The 6,646-nt window shown below is 39.2% G+C and overlaps 1 long non-coding RNA gene across 1 annotated transcript; it reads right to left on the minus strand.

Moving 5' to 3' along the window:
• Positions 1–4,070: 4,070 nt before the first annotated feature.
• Positions 4,071–4,841, minus strand: LOC128519957 (uncharacterized). The gene is made up of 3 exons (XR_008357890.1): positions 4,655–4,841; positions 4,367–4,434; positions 4,071–4,116 (listed from the first exon to the last, which is right to left on the minus strand). It is a non-coding gene; the product is annotated as an uncharacterized LOC128519957 (long non-coding RNA).
• Positions 4,842–6,646: the final 1,805 nt, after the last annotated feature.

Below are 6,646 nucleotides of genomic sequence, written 5' to 3' on the forward strand. Positions count from 1 at the left end.
TTAAATCTAAATATGGGCTAATAATACTCACTTCCGGTGTTGCGCAATCTTCGCGGAAACCAAACCCAAAGTGTATTAAATGAAAAGGACAAACAAACGAATAAGGTGCATCAACCAAACAATATATACAAAATATATACAAATATAAACAATGTCAGGAATGGATGCGTGTGTGAGTGCGTATGTATGAATGTCCAAGTCTGTGTTATTGTGAGTGTGAAATGGTAATCGGGAGAGATGGCTCGGCCTTACCGGTATATGGTGGTTAATCTGGGAGCACGAGAAACGGAAGGAGATGGATATTTTTGTGAGTACAAGGGGAAGAATGAGAATAAAGGGGTCCCCTCGCGGAACAACTGTGCATGCATGCGAGAGCATAACCCCCGGAACCAATACACCATCGCCATGGAGACATAGATAAACTGTATAGGGTCACTAATAAGGCCTGGTGGTTTTATTTCTCATTGCGTGTGAGGAAAGGACCGCACTAGCGCGTTTAACCACCATGCACTCGGTTATGTGGGTTGCCCCCAGACCTATTGTCAGTCATTGGTTCTTTGATTTTCTTGCAGGACCCTCTCACTGGGCGCTAGCTTATCTGAAAAGTCTTGATGTGCAGAGGGAAAAGGTGGTGCCTTTCGCCAAACCAGCTCGCCCGGTAGCACTGGCACCTTGTTTTGCCGGGAACTTTTTAGCTGGCTTGTTTGGCAGGTGGACTTCATGGTGGTTGTCTCTCTTCCTCCGCTGTGATCCTGATGTTGAACCGTTCTAAAAGTGTGGCTGGGTCTGTTGTTTAGAGTTGGCTGGTCGGCTGGTCCAGCAGTCCCTGGTGAGGTCTGACAGGTGGAAGCTCCCAGATCTTTTCTTCGGTTTACAGGAATGAGTGGCGAAGGACGTGGCCGATCTTCTGTGGCCTCCGGTTCCCTTGGCCCGGCTCCTGCTGCTCTGGCAGACCTTACACGCTTGTACGTACTGCCAGATGTCCTGGCATTTCTCACCCATTTTAAGGCTTTTACAAACCACACATAGAATAAAAAGGTTTTCAGTATAGCAATTTATTGTGTGTATATGTAAGAGTTTAAATTCACAGTGCCATCCTTAATGTTCTGTAATATAAAAGTTAAAATACAGCTAAGAGGCAAAGAAGCCTACACTATCCATTAGCAATTAGCCACTAAATTATAACCTTCCCATCTTTGGTTATTGGGAATCAAATGGTTTTACGATCAGTGGTTAAGGCATTGGACTACCAAGTTGCCACTGTTGGGCCCTTGAGCAAGGCCCTTAACCCTCAACTGTTTAGATGAATAATGAGATAAAAATGTATCTCAAAGTCTCTCTGGATAAGAGCATCTGCCAAATGCCTAAATGTAAATAAAATGGGAGGGTTGCATCAAAAAGGGCATCTGCGTAAAACCTGTGCCAAATTGTTGCCACACTCTTGCCCTCTGCTCGCTGTGCTAGCTCACTCAGACACAGGCCACTCTCTCTCTCTCTCTCTCTCTCTCTCATAATTTATTCTCATCTGTTACTATATGGTTACTGAACACTACAGGATTTCTGGGCCTGCTGGAAGGCCGTCTATAAGAAAATGAAGGCACAAATTAAGACTGTATAACTAAAAGTGTGTGTGTTTTTTTTTTTTACTATAATCAAAGGTGTAGTGCTATTTCCTTAAGTACTGAAAGCATGCACATGTGCACTTGATATTTACAAAAAATATTGTTTTGCTGCCTCTTTATTGGTTAACATTAACTAGCAACACAGCATCATACTGTATATACTGATTGTGCAGCTAAGGGCATTTAAAGTGAAATAATTTTATGCATGTTACTCAATGCAGGAAATGATATTGTGAATCAAATAACACACTTTAAATCTTATAAATAATTGCATTTGTTTTAATGCTCTCTAGCATGGCATATGCTTTACTCATGATTCGGTCTTTAAGAGTATCCTTAAGAGGAACAAATTCTACTAGTCAAAGGTTTGGACACACCTTCAAATCCCATGGTCATTCCTGGTTTCTATTTCTTTCTACATTGTAAACAATGTTGAAGGGATTTAAAATTTGCAATAATCTTCTTTGACAGTTGATATTAAAATATGACGGCTACTTATGTGCTGTACAGCCTTCACAAAGGCTCTAATTTGAGATGCTTTAAATTGATGATTTTTGCAGTTGGTAACTTTAAATGAGCATCTTCTAGATTTAAGATCTCCTAGATTTATATATATACACTCAACAAAAATATAAACGCAACACCTTTGTTTCTGCTCCGATTTTTCATGAGATGGACTTAAAGATCTAAAATTCATTCCAGATACACAATATTACCATTTCTCTCAAACATTGTTCACAAATCATTCTAAATGTGTGATAGTGAGCACTTCTACTTTGCTGAGATAATCCATTCCACCTCACAGGTGTGCCACATCAAGATGCTGATCTGACATCATGAGTAGTGCACAGGTGTACCTTATACTGTATATATATATATATATATATATATATATATATATATATATATATATATATATATATGTCTACATAATTATATATATATATATATATATATATATATATATATATATAAAATTATGTAGACATATTTATTTATATAAAAATCTTTTATTTATATAGATACCAGCATGCATATAATGCTTGATTATAAATAATATATATTTCAGAGCCTATGACTGTTGCCTATGACACCTTTATTAATTGCCAGATTTTCCATTCTCGTAGTACAATAGAATTTGAAGAAACTCACAAGCTCGCCGAAGACACAAATACTAAGGGCATTGCTACTTTTTTTAAAGAGCCCATCAAATCAAAAATGTACTTTTGATCATGGAAAATGTTATACTTACATAAATTAATTTGACTAATCTATGCAAATCTGCAGAATTTCACAAAATCTATTAACCTTATTAGTAGTCAAGAAGTGCATCTGTAGCCAAGAAAGCTTATTGGAAATTTCTGTGTACATCTGTAGGAAGTAGGGAAACAAATATATTTTGATAATAATTGTTGGCAAACCAGTCAGTGTTGCAGACACAACCAAGTTCATAATGTTCCTCACAGTCTTTTCCTTGCCGTTTTCACCGTTTTCTAAATTCACATCCCCCGAAAAACGGCTTACAGGAACTACCTCCACATCGCTGTTGCTTGAGTAGCTCTCGTTTTCAGAATCAATCTTGTTGTCTATTAAACTCCTATACTTGTTGCTGTCAGTCGTGTTGTTGAGTACCTATAATGATACCACAGCCTTAAAGTAGTGTTCATCATGGGAGATATTTCTGTTTTTCTGTATTTCTGCCATGACATGTGTGTGTACATTATGGTCAGTGGTGTCAAAAGTATTCACATTCATTACTTGAGTAGAAGTATAGATACTAGGGTTTAAAAAGACTTCTTTAGAAGTTAAAGTATCAACTCAAGCTTTTTACTCAAGTAAAAGTGTACAGTAAAAGTACTGGTTTCAAAACTACTTAAAGTATAAAAGTAAAAGTAACGTGAGGGGGTAAAAACCCACACGGAAAAAAACTATATAAAACATATATGTTTTAATATAGGTTTGATATAGGTTTTTAATATATGTGACATATATAAAATTGGCTGTTTTCCTATATTATATGTACATTTATGCGTACATATATGCGTGCGTGCATATATGCGTGCATATATGTACCTATATAGACATATGACATAGATGTGACATATATAAAATTGGCCGTTTTCCTATATTATATGTACATATGTGTACATATATACGTGCATATATGTACCTATATATACATGCATACATGTACCTATGTGCATATATGCACCTATATTTTTACCTAGATATTAGTAAAATTATTAAAATCCATAGCTGTTAGACAACATAAATAAAAGCCCAAAATGTAGAATTTTTTTTTTTTTTTTTTTTTTAAGAACAATCAAATAGTAAAAGAACAAAAATATAGTACAAGAACAAAAATAAGACAAAAAAACTCAACAGGAAGAAAACATATATATATTTTGAGGACCTTCTCAGTTCGTGAGCTTTGAATTGATAGACGTGCCTGTCTGCCCTCGGGTGGCTGCCGGCCACTTCTTCAATGTAGCATCTAGAAAAGACAAAAGTAATAAGACAGTATAATAAAAGAAATGATTATTTATTAAAACTTCAGACGCCAACAATTAGTGCCACGAGGTTATTTGCTACACTATATGTTCTACAAAATAGAGGACTACACACCTTATAGCACAATACCCCAGAAATGTGGCTTTAAAGGAAAGGTGGAATTAAGAAGTGAGCAAGCGATGAATTAGTATATAGGTCCCAAGCAGATACAGTAACAATAATGAGTGCCCTACCTTATGCAGTCTCCAATGCCTAATAAACGCGACCAGCTGCTCCCCATCCCCTCTGGTTGGCTTTTCACCTTAAAGTAATATTTTAAAATTATTATTAAAGGGGGTAAAATGAAGGTGGAGAAAGCAAGAGTTTTTTTATATACACATCACGTTTTCTTGAGGTTCAAGAAAATACAAAAATGGCAAGTAAAAAAGCGATGGCCCGCACACAAACATAATTTATTCCACAGAACATGACTGACTTGTTTTTTTTTTAAGGACAGCAGAGATTAGGAACATGTTTTGTACCATTCAGGTTGCAGCAAAGTCTCCAAGTTGAAGGTGCCCAGCAGCAGATTCCGCACCATGGCAGTAGCAGAGGTGGCAAGGCGGGCTGCTCTCCACGCTTCTGCCTGGCAAAACACCCCAGAGCCCTTTCAATCTGAAAAATAATTTCACATCACAATACTAATTTATTGGCAACTTTTAAAAACTTTTTCATGTTTCATACTGATTCTTGCTTAGCTTCCCAATAGTTAATAGGATTTTATGTATAAATGCAGATTAATGATAAAGATATGAACCAGTGTTATAAGCAAACCAAAACGGAGCCAAATACATATTAGCAACCATAATCTAAAGCTATCCAAAACAAGGGGAAATACATTAGAACATTTATAAACATCTGTAAACTTTATAAGGCATTAGCTTAGCCACAGATGTGCTAAATACAGAAAGGCAGCATGTTAGCATGATTTACCTAAACTAAATGGCATTGAAAGCCAATGTGTCACACAAGCTGACAAGAGCTAGCTGAAGTGAGGAAAATATTTACTAATATTAGTTTAATATTATCAGAATAAGAGTTATATAAGACTTAATAACTTACCCAGTGTGTCCTCCTGGATATTCTCTCTTCAAAATGCTCCTTCGTCATGGCCACACAGCCTTTATCTAAGGTAAACTCCTCCCACTTTCCAGAACATTCTGAAGAGTTTCCTTGGATGTAGCGCGTGTCATCTTCCAAAGGTGCAGAAAACTGAATCTGTGTGTAAACTCAAGCCTGTCTTTGTGTGTGTGTGTGGGTGTGTGTTTCATGCCGGTGTCCGGGGGCGAGGCCTAGTATGTAAATTACCCGGACTGATTTCCGTGTGGCGTGTGGGCGTGTCCTCGGGTCATTAGCAGATAATGAAGTGCGACAGAAATTCTAAAATGTGTATAACTATAGTTAAATTCCATAACATGCCAATTACATGTGATACCAATTTCACGTGTTCGCACATAAGTTTTTTGCTTTTTTTATTTAGTTAGTTCTTAGTTATTGCCTTGATAATAGAAAATATGAGCGCATCATGTATGACAGTTGCCAAAGTGAGATATGAGCTAAAATGACCAGATCCTGCCATAAGATATATAGGAGACATATCTTGTATGTACATATAGGGCTTATATGTGGATATAAAGAAGCAATACAGGAGACCTATATGGCCTGTATATGCACATATATGCACCTCAATTTTGCCTATATGCAGCATATATATTATCATATTGTGGCGTGGGCCGGGTTTTGGTTGGGAACCATCATGCTTTGCGGGAGGGGTTGTTATGTTGTCACCCTGTTGGGAAAGGGGTTTGGGTAAGTGGGTTCGGCCAGGTTGTGTGTGTGGGTTAGAAGTGTGTCTTGTGTTTGTGACTGTTATTATGAATGTGCCGTTGTGTTCAGAGCAAATTAAAATAATCCCAGCCATTGCATTGGGCAGCCAGGAAGCTCACTTGTCTCTCCAAGTTCCTGCTTAGCGGTAAAAACGCTACAATTGGTGTCAGAAGTGGGATTCGAGAGTCACGAGTTAGAGCGCACCCCGGAGGAAATCCGGAGGATCCAAATAGGCCGCCGAGTAGCAGAGCAGCTGAGGAGGAAGAAGACCCTCCCTGATGGGGCCAGCGCGGGCAAAGAGCGGCGACCGGAGCGGAGCGGCGCGTTCCAGGTTGTGGCATTGGACCTCGGAGAGGATTCCTCCAGTAACGTGGCGCCGGCACCGGAGCAAGCTACAGCTTCGTGCCCCGTCCGCCAGCGAAGTGACCTGCAGCTGCGCCTGCCGGCCTACAACGGCGCCGGCGATCCTCACGCGTTCATCCCCCAAGTAGAGCTAGCCGCCAAATTCGCGGGCTGGTCCCCAGCAAAAACAGCCGTCTGGGTGGCCCTCTCGTTGGAGGGTGACGCGCTGCGGGCGTTGCAAGACCTCCGGGCTGATGAGCAGGAGGATTGGGTGAAGGAAACCGTAACGAGGCCGCGGGCGAGGA

This window comes from Clarias gariepinus, chromosome 4 (assembly GCF_024256425.1).
Source record: "Clarias gariepinus isolate MV-2021 ecotype Netherlands chromosome 4, CGAR_prim_01v2, whole genome shotgun sequence".
NCBI classification, from domain to species: domain Eukaryota; kingdom Metazoa; phylum Chordata; class Actinopteri; order Siluriformes; family Clariidae; genus Clarias; species Clarias gariepinus.